The 18,661-nt window shown below is 35.5% G+C and overlaps 1 long non-coding RNA gene across 2 annotated transcripts in view; it reads right to left on the bottom strand.

The window, feature by feature from the left end:
- The window catches only part of LOC129219277 (uncharacterized), an 87,221-nt gene extending 68,988 nt beyond the window's left edge, over window positions 1–18,233 (bottom strand). The window contains exon 1 of one of the 2 annotated variants that reach the window (XR_008580396.1): window positions 18,115–18,233. This is a non-coding gene — a long non-coding RNA (uncharacterized LOC129219277). The remainder of the gene's footprint in view (window positions 1–18,114) is intronic. The other variant, XR_008580395.1, reaches the window with a different exon arrangement.
- Window positions 18,234–18,661: the final 428 nt, after the last annotated feature.

Genomic DNA, 18,661 nt, shown 5'->3' on the forward strand with positions numbered 1-18,661 from the left:
AACGCCTGTAAATTATCCTGAGAAACGCAGCTTCTCAAACAATTTTTGATTCTTTTAAAAGCTGAAAAGGAACGTTCACTTTAACAGAAAAAAAAGGAAGGAAGTTAATTTAGGCTATTTTAGTGCCCCTAAATTTGTGGTGCCCAGGTCCGCGGACCCGCCGGACCGTGCGTTAATCAGGCCCTGGGTGGTCTGTTTGCACGACGCCCTATACGGTGTGTACCTCTAACGCCTGCCCATCGGAGAAGGCGTTCTCTGTTGTGCCGGGCCGGGGACACCGGAATTGGAGAGACAATGAATGGGGACGAGTACTCTTTACAGATAAGAGCAGATTCAGTCTGAGTGGAGATTCTCATCGCATACTGATCTGGAGAGAGCGAGGAAGCCGCAATCATCCCTCGAACATCATTGAAAGGGACAGGTATGGAGGTCGCGGTGTTCTCGTTTGGGGACGCATCATGCTTGGTAGTCGTACAGACCTTCACATCTTCGATGCAGGTTCAGTCAACGGGACCCGTTATTGTAACGAGATTCTTCTTCCATATGTACTTCTTTTTAGAGGCCCTATGGGTCCGCAGTTCCTTTTCATGGACGACAATGCACCATGTCATCGCACAGTAGCTGCCGAACAGCTCTTAGAGAGTGAGGATATTGAACGTATGGATTGGCCGGCACGATCTCCGGATCTCAATCCCATCGAGCATGTATGGGATTTTCTAGGCAGACGCTTGGCAGCTCGCACCTTACCACCAGTAACGATTCGGGAGCTTCGATTGGCGCTGCAAGACGAATGGGCAGCAATGCCTCAACAACTCATTGACACCCTCATTCTCAGCATGGGCAGACGCTGTGAAACCTGCCTAACAGTCGGGGGAGATCATATCCCCTACTAAAGACCGGATGTTTCTTGCTGGACACCCATCACAGGGATGTTTCGGCCTTCAGTCGCATTGCGCTCCATGCTACTTTTTGAATAAAGCTTCTTTTTATCCCTCTGATTTCTTTTTTAGTAAGTGTTGCTTACATTACACATGTCCTTACGTATTGGGGATCTTACGGTATTAAATGTGTTGATTTGGAAAGCTTTTGTACAAAGTTATATTGGAAAAAACCGTATCGTCCTTAATTTTTGCACACCAGTGTACTTTTTTATAAATGAAAAGTAGTAATATTAGGATGACATCTCTTTTTACCACTCGCAAGTAACAGTGAAAAGGGGGCTTCGGGGGATCTCCTCCGGAAGATTTTCGGAATTGAAGTCCAAAAAACGAAATTGTGAGTCATTTTTGATGATGCTAGAAGAAAAGACAGTATTGAACTCAAAACTCTCCCCCACATATGTTTCGATATCGGAGCTCTAGAAACACAATTTTAGACATTTTTTCTCCAATGATTTTAGAGAAATGAAAGTTTCTGAAACCTTTCCCCGAAAATATTTCAATGCTGAGGTCTAAAAACGGGATTTTTATGGGCCATGACGTTAGGGGAAGAGATGGGGTTTAGGTATGCTCGCCCAATAATTTTTCAAAACAGAACTTTCAAAAATGTAGCTTTGTTAGACGATCTTCGATGATATTAGGGAATAGGGAATTATGAATTTAAGAGCTCTTTTTCGGAATTTTTTTGAAATTGAAGTCATAAAAGTGCAATCGCCGGCCTTCTTTCGACATTGGGAAGAGACGTTGTTTGGAACTTCCTCCGTAAAGCTTTCAATATCTAAGTTCCAAAAACGCAATTTTTGGAGGTTTGAGGCCTTCCCCCAGAATTTTTCGAAGTTAAAATTTCAAACTTGCGGAAGTTAACCAGTTTCAGTAGTTTCATGAGAAATAATCGGATTCGAGAACTCCTCCTCAGTCAATTTTTGTTATTGAAACTCTCCAAACGCAACTTCGAACGATTTTCGTGTTTCGATAGAGGGGATCTGGTTCGCTCTAAATTTTTAAATTGCAACTTAGATCATCTTTGATGGCGTTAGGCGAAGGCATGGGGTTCAGCACCGCCGGAAATGTTTGATATTCAAGTTCAAAAACTCAATTTGAGAAAAAAAAATGTGATGGAAGGGAGAAGAGAGATTTTGTGATCTTTCTTCCTCTGGAAGTTTTTCGATATTGGAATTTTAAAAACGCGATTTTAGACCTTCTTTGGTAATGCAGGCGAAGCTATCGGATTCAAGTTATCTTTCTCTTCTTTAGAAACAGAAGCTCCAGAACACAAAATTTTGGTGTATCTTCGGCGGCATGGGCTGAAGGTCTAGGGACTCACTTCCTCGAAAACTTTTAGATATTTAGATCGTGAAAATGCTGTTGCAGACGATGTTTTGTGTTGCTATGGAATGGGATGTTTTGGTGGCCTTCTCTCGGATTTTTTTCTTCCCCAATCTCCCATCGTAAATCCATTTCTGTTTCGGGTCTGACCATACGGATTCGAACTTTAAGGGTGAGAGGAGGGCAAGGGACACTTGTCACTGTAGGAATTTTTAGGTAGAGAGGGGCATTACTCTTGGGAATGTCTTAACTTGAAACTGCCGCACTTACCCACCTTTATTTATATAACTATCAACGTTTAATTAACATGAGAAAAAAAATAGGGTGAATTTATAACACCTTTGATAAATTTAAAACGGATAAATTCATTTTTGTGCAATTTATTGCTTTGAACGAAATATAGATTTCATAAGTTACACGTACTAAAAGGCCAATTTTAGGCAGCCTGTGGAATATCAGAGAAAAGACAGAAAAGGGGTAGGAGAGGGAAGAGGAATCGCAGGTCGAAAGAACTTCCAGAATTTTTTTAACTTAGTGTAAGTCAATCTTTTGTGGAAAAAAATTTAAGGATCTGGATTTTCTCCTAGAGAATTTCTCTAAATTGACGTCAAACATAGCTAATTTCAGCAAATGAAGGTTTGAGGTTTCCGTCAAATTATTTCTCAAAACTGAAGTTACTATGAGATAAGCTCGGTGGACGTTTGGCATTCGGGAACCGTTCCAGGACATTTTCCAAAATGAAACTTTCGAAAACGCAAGTTTATGTCGTTAAAGAAATGCGAAAAATTCGGAGTTTTTTCAAGAAACTTTTGAATTATATCTTTGCTGACGTTGGGCAGGGAAAAGAACAGGATTCGATGATTTTCGCTGCAAATTGTATTGAATATAAGTACTTAAGACGTAATTTTTTTTGCACTATCTTTGCTGATGCTTGGGATTTGACGTCTCGGCTTCGGTTGCTGTTTGACTTAGAAGTTTTAGAAATGCAGCATGAGAGTTTGTTTGGTTAGGTTGAAGGGGGAGGGGGGGGGCACAGGGAGAGGATTCGAGATTCCCTACCAAAACGTTTTCAAAACTTAGTCAAAGTTAGAATATCTTTGGAAAGGGGGGAACTCGAGGGTTCACCCTCTGAAATTCTTAAAAATTTAATTCTTCTATTCTTTTATGCTTATGAAAATTTTCAGACCTTAGGGAAAGGAATGGGAGAGGGAAGGGGACAACAGTTTTTCAAAATTGAAGTTTAGAAAATTTAATTTTAGGATAATTTTAGAGACGTAAGATGGAGGAGGATTTGGAGATCTCCCTCGGAAAGTTTTCCAAATTGGAATATTAACGACCCAATTTCAGACTATCTTTGCTACGCAACCTTTTCCGACAAATTTCAGTTTTAAAAATTCAATTTTAGGCTGCATGTTGATACGTTAGGCTAGGAGGTGGGTGCTCTCCTTCCGACACTTTTCGAAATCGGAGGTGTGAAAATGCATTTCTAGGCAATGTTTGGTGAAGTCAAGGGAAGGTCATTCAGCTTTTGTACCCTTTTGTGCGTCAACTGGTCCAAAGACTCACCTTTCTTCAAGTCTTTATATAAAGTTTTAATGAAATCACATAAGGGTTCAGCGAAACGCAGATTGGATGAATTTGCCGCCCCCCCCAGAAGTTCCGCCGGGGGCTGAGGTATAGGTGACCTGTGTCACCTCTTAGGGTGGCAAATTTCAGGATGGCAAAATGTAAGGAAACAAAGAAAAAAAAAGGAAAGAAAAAAAAATAAGTTTGTTCCTTATTTTTTTTGCAACTCAAAATGTAGCGGTGAGCGCGTACTCATGGGGTGGCACTTGTCAACATCGCCTGGGGCGATAAAACTACTAGAGCAGACCTTGCGGGCAGGGGCGGACTGAGTGCCGCAAGAGGGCGCCAACCTTGGCCTCAAAAGGACGCAAAAAATAAATAAAATAAGGAAGTTGCTCCAAAAAATAAAAATAAATTAAAATAATAATAATAATAATAAAAGGTGTTCAGGTTTGAGGACCAGTCCGCCCCTGGTGGCAATAGATTTCAGAAGTCAAGTAATTTCATTATTCTGTGGAAAAAATTAGTGATTCAACTGCAGGGATTAATTTCATCTTTTCTTTAAGAAGTTCTCTGAAAATTGAGCATGCAAACACATTAGAAGCAGTTAATTTGTTATTTTGTTTAAATTTAAAATTGTTATATTTCCATTTTTTTTTTCCAGCTTTTTGTTTAATAATTTTGTGTTCTTATACCTCGTGGAAGGACATACGAATAAAAAATATTATTTATTAAGATAAAAAATATTTATTAATAATACAGTATTACAATATACACAAGATCAAAAATGCTCAAAGAGATTCATACATAAAATTTAAACTTTTTTTCAAAGATAAAATGAGCGTTATTCCTTTATCAAGGCTTAGATAGGACAGTTTGAAAGCTTCAAGTTTTTTACGATAATAAAATAATACACGTAAATTTGGTTCCATTTCATGTAAAAGTGTAAGCATATGACAAAACCTTTCACATCACACTATAACAGCTTCAAAATATCTTCCATAGAGGGCTCAGATATACTATTACCGGCTTTAAATCACAATAAAAGGGTAATAATTTTTCGACTAAAACAGACTACGTAATAAATTCAGTACAGTGGACCTTTCTATTCTGAACTCCGAATTTTTATGGGACCGAATATAAATGTTCAGATTATGGGGGTGTTCATCTATAGGGAGATTGGAAATGCATGCATTTGTTATTCTATTGCGTTAATGAGCGATATCACTTTTTGAGAAAGAGGTGCTGAATATTTGATTGGCAGCAAGTGCAATGTCAAATTTTACTCAGTGGGACTTAAACTCCTGCATTGCTTTCTAATTTTAAAAAGTTTTACGTAACATTCAATTATATATATTAAAAAAAAGTAATTTTTATTTGCTTTTGCATTGTTTATTCTTGTGTTATCATCCAATTGTTTACATGAAAAGGATTCCAGGCGACTCTCAGCCAGGGCCGCGCCGTCCCTATGTGCGAGGTCGTGCGGTGCACAACGGCGCCAGAGTCTGAAAGGCGCCGAGCTCCACCAACCAAAGACATAAAATTGAGTTTTTCATTATACCTAAAGTTGCCGTGAAATTATAATGCACATTAAAAGAAGCAATTCTCCTCGCTGCCTATCTAAAAAGAAAAATTATTGCCTTTGTAGCGTCTAAACATGTTATTCAAAAGCGCAATCGTTTACAGTGAAGACACATGATGCTAATTAATGAATACTTTTTCATTTTTCTTCATATTTGGAGCTCTGAATGCTATTTCGGTATGTCTATAATTTCACACGGTTGAGCATAATACGAAGCGCAAGAAATTTGCCATTCCCCATTTTGTTTCTTACAGTGAATGTGGTCTGTTATAATTTGTGCAATATGTCTTTTTGTGATTTTTAACAACTGTTCGTGGTGATTCCACTGTACCGTATATTTTTTATGTCATCATACACAAAAAAATACGGTAAGCATATTTGCATATAATTTACTTGTGCATAATACACATATAATGCAGACAATAAATAAGGTTACTATTTTAGTTCCGAAAAGTAACGACTTAACCATAATTACTCGATTGTCCCATCCCCTTTTTCTTCAACTATTTGTACATTAAGTTGAAGAAAAAGCTTTGGACAATGTGTTTGTTTCAGATAATTAGATTCAACGCCCTTTTAACGATTCCGTAATTTAGAATTTTTCGTTTTAGCTTCAGTTTCAGAATTTAAGGTGGAATATTCTCTACAATACTATCCTTCAATTTAGAAATATAAACAGTACCCTCCTGCTCCGTGGCGCAATCAGAGGGCGGGGGGGGGGGCAACAGGACATCCTCTGGTTGCTCCACCTTATGCCCCCTCCCCTCCAGAATGCTGAGTTGAATGTTTTTCAAAAATATCCTTTATTATGGAAGAGAATAAAAAAACGCGTCTTTGGAAAGCAAAGTGATTTTAATAAGAAAAAAATAATTATGTTGGGGTAAAACTACAAAATTAAAAAAAAAGAAATCTTAGAATTAAAAGTTTTCAATAGTTACAGCTAATTGATCATCTAATCGTCCCCCTCCATCTATTTTTCTTTTATTTTTCTAGCTCGTCTGAAAATAAGAAAGTCTTAAAATAATACTCCTCCGAACCTCTCTACCCCCCCCCCCCCGAAAGAATAACGGAGCATCTCAAATTTCGTTTCCAGATCTTCAATTTCGCAAATTTCCAAGGAAAGCCCCCGAATACCAAACAACATCACTTGAAACTGCATTCAAAAATAGCCTAAAATTGCGTTTTTGGAGCTTCATTTGGAGCGAAGGATTGCCAGCCCTAATGTTACCAAATATGGTCTTACACAATCGCGTTTTTAAAATTTCAATTTCAGAAAATATTCGGGCTAGGACCTCTGAACCGCCTTCCTTTAATATCATAAAAAAATAGGTTTTTCAAACATGACTTACGAAAAATTTAAGTGAAGCCTCTGAACCTCTTCCCCCAACCTCATAGAATATTTTTGAAAAAACTTTAATTTTGAAAAAATTTCCAGGGGGGGGGGGGTGCGGAGCTTTAGAATCCCCTTTTTGTAAAAGTCTTCAAAGTTGCCAACAATTGCGTTTTGGGAAATTCAATTTCAAAAGATTGGAGGGGAGGGAAGGGGAATTATTTTCTATTTTTCAAAAAGAAAAAAAAAAGAAAGAAAGAAAAAAAACTTCGAGTGGAATCCCGGAGTTCCATCCCTTGTTCTAACGTTAAGAAATATGGCATTTAATCGCGTTTTAAGGCTTCAACTTCTACAAATTTCAATGGAGCCCCTGTACCCTTTTCCCCTGTAACACCACCAAAGATCGTTTAAAATTGCGTTTTTAAAACTACAAATTTCAAAATTTTTCCGGGGAGAAGCCCTGGACCCCTCTTTTTAACAGGTTTTCCTTTCAATGTGCCCCCCTAAATCTAGTTTTATTAATTATGCAGCAGTTAGAGATCAGATAAATATTCAAAGTGGTGTTAACTTCGATGTTTAAAATATTTTTCTTTTCCAAAACGCATTATTAGCATATCAGAGGAGCTTCTGAACTCGAAATAATTTTGAGATATTAAGTAAATACGTAGACCATATTCCAAAGTTAATATTCATACATTATTGTTTATATGAATTAAATGCCAAACGTATTTTTTTCCATTTTGTATTTGTCCACAAAACCTCCCTCCAGGTGTTAACTATATTTTCCCTGAACGCTAGAGCATAGAGGCGCTCACGAGACATTTGCACGATGGCGCCGATCAGGCTTGGCGCGGCCCTGCTCTCAGCCGCGTATTGCTTGTAGGTAACTCTTACTTCAAAGGTCTTGAATATCACTTGATACAACGGTTGGATTCTTGAAATACGCAGCTCAGTGGCAAAAACTTCTCAGACTCATATCTCTCAGCTGAATGATTTTTTATAATGCAGCAATATCCCAAAAATTATTTTTCTTCTTCTCTTAATTTTCTTAATATTCTTCAATCATTGATAAAATTGTGAAAGTATTTCAGGTTTTCCTATTCGGTTCATAAGATTTCCCAAGTACTGATTGCAAACATGCTCAGTATATAGAGAGGTAATAATTGAAGGGAGTTAAAAATAGCGTTCATATTATAGGATGTTCAGAGAGGTCAGCCTAAAGTCCATGGAGTTTTGCAAGGCCTATTAAAATATGTTCAGAATATCGGGGTGCTCATATAAGGGAGTGTTCAGATAGAGTCCACTGCAATTGAAAAAAAAAAAAGAATCTCAACATCTTATGTATTATTTCGGAAGCCCGATTTGCTGCCCGCTACGCGATATCTTCATTATTCCTTAATCAAATTCCATGATTTACCTCTTACTTTGAAGCTTATCATGCCGACTATAGACGAAAAATAGAACCACGCTTCTTTTTTTTTTTTTTTGTCAAACATTTTTTTTTTTGGTTTTTCACCGCACATTACGTCTATAAATAGCTTTCGAAAAAGAAGATACAAATGTTCGGTTGGATGGAGCGTCGTGCCAATAAACGGGAAGGGCTAAATTTCGGATCTGGACCGGAAAATGTCGTTTTATGGTTTTTCTTTTCTTCGACAGAATTCTAATCCAATTTTTCTTTTGCTCCACTTTCGGTGAAAATTTTTTTTTCACATTTTATCTGTTTCTTAAAACATAAAGCTTCGGAATTATTGAATGCACCGGACAGAGTTGCTTAATGAAATTGATAAGTTTACCTTGCGTTGTTGAGCGAGAGAGCTGGATAACTCAATCGGTAGGGCGTTCGGCTGTTAAGCGGCTAGACTCGAGTTCGGGCTCTGCCCGAACGATCTGCCATTGTAGCAAATTTACACACATATCACTTATTATATGTACCATAACATACAATAAGTAACACACATAAGGCAATAAAATGAATGCGATGGGAAAGCTCCTTTCTGTTTCGACTTCTTGATGCTGCCTACAACAGTTCTCATGCAGTTATATTGATTATTAATCGAGAGGTTTTTCTTCTTTTTGAAGCTTTGGCTCTGTTCAGAAAATAAAGCATAAAAGGAAGTATCAGGTTTGAAGTTAAAAAATTCAGACTTCAATGGAATCCTTTTTGTAGTACAGAAATATTAATTTTCTTTCCATGCATAAATGTAGATTTTTCTAATGAGTGTTTGACCATTTGTTTTAATAAAAAATTGCTACCCCAAATTGAAATTACTCTCTGCACAACCTAAGAATATACATCCCTACTAGCAAAATTTCTAGCATCAACCTTGACAGATCTTGATATTATACTGACGGCGTCAATATTGACGTGTTTCATACTGTATAAAGCTTGCATAAAGATTAAAAAACAATATTACAATAACAACACGTATACAACATTGCATTCATCTTAAAATATCAATATTGATATTACCTTACAATAACAACATTGCATACATGTTGACACCGTCAAGATGATATTGATTTCATGCTGTCGCCGTCAAGGTAATTAGTACACAATAGGACAATAGAACAGGTGGACCTTCGTTGATACTTACGCATGCGCACAGTTCTTTCTACCCAACGTCCCTCGCATTGCTAGCAGATCTTCCTACTTCGACGTTCGATTCAGAGGAGCTGCACGTGGCATTGCATTCTTTAGGCTTCGTTAAATTGGTTGCTTAGTTATTAGTGTGGTTGTGGAATAGTATTGTTTTAGGAAAAACTTATGAATGATTGATAACTGCATTTGTTTATTAATATAGTACTAAACAAGTCATATCGCAGACGATGTGCGATCAATGTTAGAAATATCCGAAAATAACTTTTTTCGTCCCTAGACTTTGAAACAAAGGACATGAAGCCGAGAATTTTGTATTATCACTTCAATCTCAAGTAAGATTAATTTTATTCAATGGTTATTCATGTTATTCTTTAAGATGAATTCATATGTTTTGTCCATGGGATATTTTCAATGCTGACATCCATTTGAAAATGTACTTGATTGTATTCCATTATTTATTTATTATTTTGCTATCTTTACTCTTAAATGTGCTATAAAAACTTCCGCAATTATTCCTAACTAGGCATTTTATGTCTTTACAATACAATTAGAAGCATGAATTTAAAAAATAAGTCAAGTATTACGCAAAATAAAGAAACTTTCATTTTTTAAATTAAATTGCGAGTACTATTAATACCTTTATATGAATTTCTGATCAGATGTCAGCTTCAAGAAAATATTCTTAGGCTAGAAAACTATCTTGAAGAATAACAGAAATAATTAAAGAATGAAATTTAATTCTCGAGTTTAAAGTGAAAATAGCAAACGTGCTGATTCACGTGTCATGTCAATGTATCCTGACATTTTCCTGTAATATCAATACGTATGCAATATTACAAAAGCAAGATCATCTTGCCTAGACCTTGATTTCATGCTGTCATGACAACATCTTGATATTATCCTGTCATATCAATACGTATGCAAGATTACAAAAGCAAGATCATCTGGCCTAGACCTTGATTTCATGCTGTCATAACAACATCTTGATATTATCCTGTCATATCAATACGTATGCAATGTTACAAAAGCAGCCTACCTTGATATTTTCCTAATATTATGCTGCATACACCTTGTCAGTCAATATTGTGGCAGCCTGCTGACAGCATAAATGGAGTAACATAACAACATTGAGGCAGCATTAATGCAAGATGATTTTTCTTGCATGTCAACCATTATGCAATACTGAGGCAAGATATTTTGCTTACTGGGATTAGAATACGAAGGAAAACATTAAAATTACTATCCATTTCATAAGTGAGATATCATTTTATTTCCTCTGCTTTCAGCGAAACATCAACAGCCAGTCCCAATTTAGCTACATTTGAAAAACTATGCTTAAAAAACGGACTCAGCTCAACTGATTTTACATTTTAACCGTTCAGTTAAATGAGGAATACGCGATGCCATCTAAGCCATAACGGTTCAAGCAGCCTGTGGAAAAATTGTATACATTTTTAGAAATAAAATCATTTCTTTTCAATATCTTATCGTTTATACTATTTCTCTTAGCCTGTTTTTTTTTGTCGCTACGCGAGATCTTCTTGATTCCTGAATTGGATTCCATGACTTAACCCTCATTTTAAAGTTAATTGTGCCGGTTAATAATGAAAAATAGACCCAAGGCCTTAATTTTTTGAAGAGAAGTTCTGTACCGTTATTGATTCACTAACCTTTGATGAAATTGCTGTCTCCGAAATTTAATGCTACTTTTGGGGTAATTTTAGTGTGATGAAATCAAACTTGAAGAAATTCGGATGTGTGCCCGCAGCAGGCGGGCGTCAATGTTACCAGAGCAGCTAAGCTCTTTTGAACAGTCTCAATTTAGGATATTATACTTAATAAATAATTAAATAATATAGTAGGCAAGAGCCTAATAAATTAGGATTTAAGCCTAACTACATTTTACTTGAAGATCACGGGTTAGGCTCACGTCTATAAAGAAAGGTTAAAGCTATTTCAATAATTAAAATTACTAAGAGCCAAAAGTAGGAAACAGTGTAAGTATTCTTACGAAAAAACTTAATGATTCGAAATGGAATAACATTGTTAAAACTATATTTAAAAAATTCTTATTGGGGGAAGGGGTGTGCATTGTAGTCTTTGTACGCCACTGGTTAGTTCCACACACAAAAAAAGCATAGTTCCCGTATTATTTTTGACGACACAGTTAAGATATATATTTATCTCCGTAATTTCTAAGTAAGAATAAATATTTGGAAAGAATTCTGCGAATTTTCCAATAATTATGAAGAAATGAGTCTGTAAAAGTGACTTTCCGTGGAGATCTCAAAAAAAAAAAAAAAAAGTTTTCTTGCGGTGTCCCACGTGACTCATCACTGGATCATCTAGAATAAAAAAGATTTCATTAGTTAATAAGTTTATGGCGGTAACAACGTCAAGTTTGTTTTCTTTTATTGATTTTTTTTAAAGGGGACTCTAATACAGTCGACGCTCGATATAACGACTATCTCCGTCCCAGAGAAAAAGGTCTTTATAACGAGTGGTCGTTATAATAGGTATAATTTAAAAAAATATACACAGTCATCTTGCATGCTCCGTTGTTCCGTAAAAAAATGGTACTTTTTCAAACATTCCAGTTAAATGCCCAAATTGTTTTTATCGTAGGAATTTTTAGAAAAATCGTGTGCAAAATACTATGACAGAACATTATAGAAATTTTAAAGTAGAAAATATAGGGAGGAAAATGTTACACACTTACAAATCTGCTACTACTACTGCTACCACTACATTTTCTGAAGATAAAACCAGAAACAGATGGTTGCCTTTTTAGCAGACGTGATTTTTGCAAAACATTATTTTCCGTTTCAGACATAGGTGATAAATTGTTTTTTTTTTTTTTTTTTTGCTTTTCAATGAAACATTTAAAAGTCTCTCGAGAACCGCAAATCTTAAAAACCGCTAGATTCAAACACCAAACTACCAACACATCTGTCAACTCCCTTTTCTTAGGAACCTGGAAATTTCTCGATTTTTCCTTCCTTTTTTTTTGTGCTAGCTGCGATGAATGGTAATCCACGCGCACCCCCTCTCAAAGTTGGATTTGACATTGAAAACTTCAGGCAGATGTCCGTAAACAATAATCAAGGCCATTTCAAGCTACAAATTTGTTTTATTGGGAAGAACACCCGAAATAGCACCCGCTGAATTCGGTCGTTGTATTGGATTAGACGACACAGAATGGTCGTTATAACGAAGGCAAATTAACGTAGTGTTCATAGGAACTAAGTTGGGACTTTTGCCACTGATCGTTATAGTGGGACAGTCTTTATAATGTGTGGTCGTTATAATGAGCGTCGACTGTACTTAATTCCATTCTTTCCATCTGTACAAGCACTCTATGGTGGTAAAGTCATGTATTTACAAATATTAAAAAAAAACGAGCTGATGTGTGCATTACATGACTTCCTTTTACTCCAATTTAATGTCATTTCCCCATTATTTTTATTTTTAATATGATTCAATAGTTTACTCTCTAAATATCACCAACAGTGGTCAAAATGAAACCATATTAAAAAAAAAAAGAAGCCTAATTTGTTGCCAAGTTGGCGACCAAAATACTGGCGATATATTGCCAAGTTTCCGCCAAATTAGAACACCACTTGAGTTTACATCGAAATTAACAATGATTCCCCCCCCCCCCAAAAGGGGCAAAAGATCCCTTTAGAAACACTCGAAAGGGAGGTGCACAACTAGACCCCACTAGAAGTCTACGTACCAAATTTCAACTTTGTAGGACAAACCGTTCTCTTGAATTACGATACATACATAAAGACGTCACGAGAAAACTCGTTGTAATTTACTCGGGAATTGTCAAAATGGATATTTCGCGTGTCTATACAACGTGTGGTCGAATCGGAAAAAAAATTCGGGGGTGAGTAAAATGGAAACTAAGGTCGATTTTTGAGCGAAAATTTTTTTGCCGATGCAATACTTCCTTTTTCGTAAAAGGAAGTAAAAATAGCGTGAGACAAAGGAAAAACTTCATAATACGGACCTTATGCCCTAGCCGTTCGAAAATATGGACATTCTGTTCGTTAATCTTTTGTGCGTCAGAACTTTTGGATGTGGATCTTATGGCTTTGGACCCTTCTGTCCAAATCCAATTTCATCCTTATTGAAAATCAGTACCAAATGCACTTAAGAAAATTTTGACATTAAAATATTACACCACTTCTCTTTTATGTGATAATCTCTGTTTTTGCTTGTCATAAAACAAAGTTATAATAACTAACAAATAAAACGTATTTGATAAAAAAGAGTCACTATTCTTAATAATACACACAGACAGGGGCAGACTGGATCCGCCGCGAGTGCGTAAAAAAAAAGGAAAGGGGGAAAAAAAGCCCACATGTTCTACCCCTTTCAGGGGCGCGTCATTAATTTTTTAGATATCTCAAGAAAAAACACCACAAATGAGTTTATTTGATCATCTAGACATAGAATTTTCAGTTAAAAAAATTTTTTTCAGAATTTTTTTCACTGGGGGTGGTGTCCCCATCTATTCACACCCCCCACCTGGAGAAGGATAAAAACATGTTTATTCATGTAAAAATGAATTTGAATCTTTTCGAACAATATGATTGATTACCTCAGGAAAAAAGAAGAAAGATGATTCACTCTTTCAGCGCTAATTAAAAATTTTAAAATCTGAAAAAATTTCCAATTTTTGGGGTAAACGAAAAATTGAAAATTTGATGATTTGAACAAGAAATTGAGCCTAAGAAAAAAAAAATTTGTTTTGTTATTCTGCCATCTAATGTTGTTCATTGAACTTAAAAGAAGAGGACTCAAGCGATTTTGATTCAAAAAATTCGGAAAAAAGAGAGAAAAAAAATTCATAAATTAGTGGTTTCACAGCGCAACCACTGCCCCTGAAAGGGCTACAGCCCAAGGGTGTGAAAAAAAAAAAAAAAGAAAAGAGGACGACGCTCAGGATCAAGGGTGTAAGAAAAAAAAAAAAAACGCGAGAGACGAAACATTTCACGAAAAGCCAAATGCCTTTAATTCCATTTTACTTAGAAACCACAAGCGAAGAAAACGTGGAAGTTGTCAAGTTCATTAAAATTAACCCTTTCAGGGACAGTGGTTGAGAGCTGACTCCCTCATACGACGGACTCATAAAATGCAAAAATAAAAAGCAACCATCATTAAACAACGGACATCTAACGAGACAGACGAGGAGATTCTTCAGTTTAAGGATAAATCGAATATTAACGATCTAAAATGAGGATTAGAGCAACTGGGAGATGTTCAAGACATTAAATACATATATTATTTCGACGCATAGTTCGGTAATATGTTCTGTGATGCGGCTGAATCGGCGACAAATAGACTATAGTGTATTCCAATCTAAGTTGGCACTGAAGGGAAAGGTACGAGATGTGCTACTCCGCGATGAGAAGTAGTTCTAGTAAATTTGGAGGTTTGAACGGGTGTAAATTCATAAATGAGGTGAAAAAAAATAGAGAATGTATGTGGTTGAGATATATAGTTGAAGTTGTTGTGTGTTAAATATACTTAATTTGTAAGAATTTGATTACGAAAGGAAAATCAAAGCGCCGTAACTCGACTTCTGTCTTGGCGAAGACTTGAGTTTTCAAGGTTAACCTTGGCGGGCTTCCTGTGGATCGGCAAACCCCCCAGAACTCGTTTCTCCCCACTTCGCATCGCCCAAGGAAAAACATCTGATTGTCATTATGACTCTTGAATGAACTCTCCACATTGTGGTCAAAGCATTTCCGCCTGGTCTTTTTTCTCATTTATGCTTTCCATCGTTATTTCCAAGCAATTGAATACATTTTTAAAAACAGTTTTCGTGAGCCTAAGAAACAAAAAATGAAATGAAAATATTAGTTTTCAATTATTTACATGCTGCAATTACAAACATTATCGGGATTTTTTTTCTTTGAATTTGAGATTTATTACATGGTAGTTTCAAAAAGCTTTCGTTTCTTACATAATAAGCCCAAACTTCAAGAAAATTATTGTGAAAAAATGAAAGAAACTCGAATTTTGTTTGAATGCAACGAATACTTGTTGTGTACAAATAATTGCTACGGCAAAAGTCGTTTTTTTTTCTTTTTTCTTTTCTTTATTCTTTTTTTTTTTTTTTTTGGATCGTTTGAAAAGTTTATGGAGGAAAAAAAAATGCTCTCACGTATGTACAGATACACTATTACAAATTTACACCGATGAACTGCTGGATGAAGAAGTTTTACTTTTTCATTTTAAATTTGAAACATACACATCTCCCTCGAAATCCGAAATTAATTCGCCCTACCCTCTCCAGGTTTAGAACCTCTACTTTAAATTAATTTTTTATAGGAAGTAAATTTACTCACTCCCAAAATATACCTATAAAGTAGGCTACATTAACTACGCTAAGGTAAGTAAAATAATTTTTAATAAATTGAGTTTCGGGGTTAATCATATACTTTCACAGTCACGCAAAATTGAGAGCCATAACTTTTCTAGTATTTGCACAAACCTCGATGCATTTTCGTTTATTATTTTTAACTTTTTTCATAAATAAGTTAAGCTTGAAATCGACCTTTTTTTTTTGAAAAATTCAAAATTAATATCTTCTCTAAGCTCCGAAATAGTAATAGCTAATTGTTTCCATAAAGTATCTAACTTTTTTTATTTGAATAAAAAATTTTAAAAAGGGCAATATTTTTTTTTTTCTTCCAAAACTGGTTATTTAATCTTGGATCTTAGCCGTTATTACTAGAGTGTATAAAAGGAAAACGCGTGTACAGGGTTGAAGTATATTATTTTAGATAATAAAACAACGTTGAGTTACACAAATTTGCCGAGAATTGCAGACACGTGTTTCGGGGTTTCAAGGAACACCCAGTTTTAATGCAGAAAAGTGAGCACAATCTTTTTTTTCGATGAAAAAGGGGCTCCTTGAAATCTCAAAACAGGTGTCTGTAACGATTTATCATTGTTACATTTTCTTTTACTTTTCTGCACAAAGGTACTTCTTTGATTTATATACATATGTATAAAAAGATACAATGGCACCTTTCCCAAATTCCGAAGAAATGGATGGAATTGGCACAGTTGGATTTTTAAATCAGAGGGATTATGGAAAATAATCTATAAACACCATTTCCATGTCAGAGGCAAGGTAAAAGATCCACTTCTTAACAAACTAATAAAATTGCAAGGCAAGGACTGAAAATTTACATTTCTTTTTTCGCTAAAGGCTTGTTGATGAACTTTAATCTGCAGTAGGAAAACGAAGATGCGCTTTGGAGAACATTGTCTGATAGTTTTTCATTTGTTATACATCTGAAAAGAACGCGGTTCTTTTCTATGCTTTTGGTACCCATTATTGCCATGGGTAAATGTTCACAGCTGTGTGCTAACGTTCTCCTTACATATATCAACTTCGGTCGTCTTATCTTTTCTTTTGAAATAGATGATATATACATACTGGATGGTCCGTATTTTCACGAGAGGGCACATGCTTTTTATCAGTGAACGAAGAAATCATCAGAAACAGAGTGTGCGTCTTTCAGAGCATATTCTCTTCTTTTAATTATTACTTTTTATTTGTTTTCCTGCTAATTTTTTAATCATTCAGAATTATTTGTTAATTACTTTGTGACCGATAGCTCTCCGCCGCTGTAAAATGAAATCCCCTTCACAGCCTCGCATTTGTTAATTACTTTGAATGATATTGAAAATATGATGAAACATATTTGAGACAAATGTAATTTCTTTGAAAACTTCAAGGATAATTGTTTCGTTCTTGGTATTTTAAATTATTTTTTTTCCCTCGCCAAATTCAGCAAGTCGCGCCGCTGACTGGCACGCGCCCTACTCAGAGTAACCTCGTTTCCTTGACAACGGCTGCAATTCGGCTCGCCTAGCTTTCCCTTCAGTGCCAACTTACTGTGAAACAAAGTATAGAACACTTTGTCAGAGCTCTCAACAAGTGATTGTGATACACAAAACCACTGAAAGCATCAACCAACCCGAGTTCTTACAAGAGAGTAGCAAACGATGCAACATTAGTGGCAGGCCCATTTTCTACCCGCTGTAACTTTATTTGCGACGAGAAAAGTTAGTTACAGTCAAAAATAGAGAAGGCGCAGATCCTCTTCAACCACAGGAGACGCTGCTCTTGTTACGAAGTTTCTCCTTTTGCATGCATTATCTAAATGCGTGTAAACGTTTCAATGATGTGAATTTTGTTTGGTGACAAATTGAACATTTTCTTACTTCACTTTTTTTGACAAAACAATATCAAACCACTTATGCTTTATTTGATTTAAAGCTCTTGATGGAGAAGAGAGATTCTTTACTTACTAAATTTCAGACTATTTTTTAGATTTTACGGTTTCAAAAGATCATGCTATAATGTTAAGAATATACAATTTTAGAATAAACTGCAAAAAATAAAAATAAATAAATTAATAAATAAATGAATAACAATAAAATAAATTTATATTGAGTATCTGGTACAAGTTGTACTGAAGAAAACATGTCTATAAAAATCAATTTGAAAAATGCACATACTGGGAAATTACCCAATTTCAGGGGCAAGTGTAGTACAAACATACAATAGTTCAAAACAAATACGATCGTAAAGGGTTGACTTGAATGTTAAAGTTCAAGTCGTTACGTTATAATTTTACACAAGATGAATCTCCGCTAAGATTTCACGTTACCGAAGAACATGTTAGTCATTAGTAAACAAATCTGAAAGCAAGATATGAGGTAATGAGAAATTACTCACGCGAATTATATTAATACATGAACGAAAAATAGAGACGATATTAAAATTCACGTTTCGCCTTTTCACACGGAGGAAGAAAACAGAAAAGCGACTTTTTCCCCTCATAGCTCGGCATCAAATAAGGTCACACATCTTCACTTACGCAATAGATGGCAGCACGTTATAATTGCTCTCGAAATTGTTGTTTTTCATGCATGCTGCTGCCATCTATTAATGTTCTCTTAAATTTATTTCGAAAATTGAAAAAATGAGGGCGTGTATATTTAAATAACTGGAATTTTCAAAAATATTCGTTTATATTTTTATTAGTTAATGACAGGCAAAAACAGAAATGAAAGCTTAAAAAAAGAATTAGTGCACTTTTTTGATGTACAAATTTGCTAGAGAACAATTGGTACTGTAATATTGGTATTTTAAATAACTATGAAATTTTTAGCAGAATTTATACAATTTGCATTTAAAATAAACACCTCTTTCAGAACTGCGATTTGCAACTCCTTTTCGCTAGTTCAAAAATTAGTCATAAGGGAAATATCCCTTTCTGTGA

Source organism: Uloborus diversus, chromosome 3 (genome assembly GCF_026930045.1).
Source record: "Uloborus diversus isolate 005 chromosome 3, Udiv.v.3.1, whole genome shotgun sequence".
Taxonomy (NCBI): Eukaryota; Metazoa; Arthropoda; class Arachnida; order Araneae; family Uloboridae; genus Uloborus; species Uloborus diversus.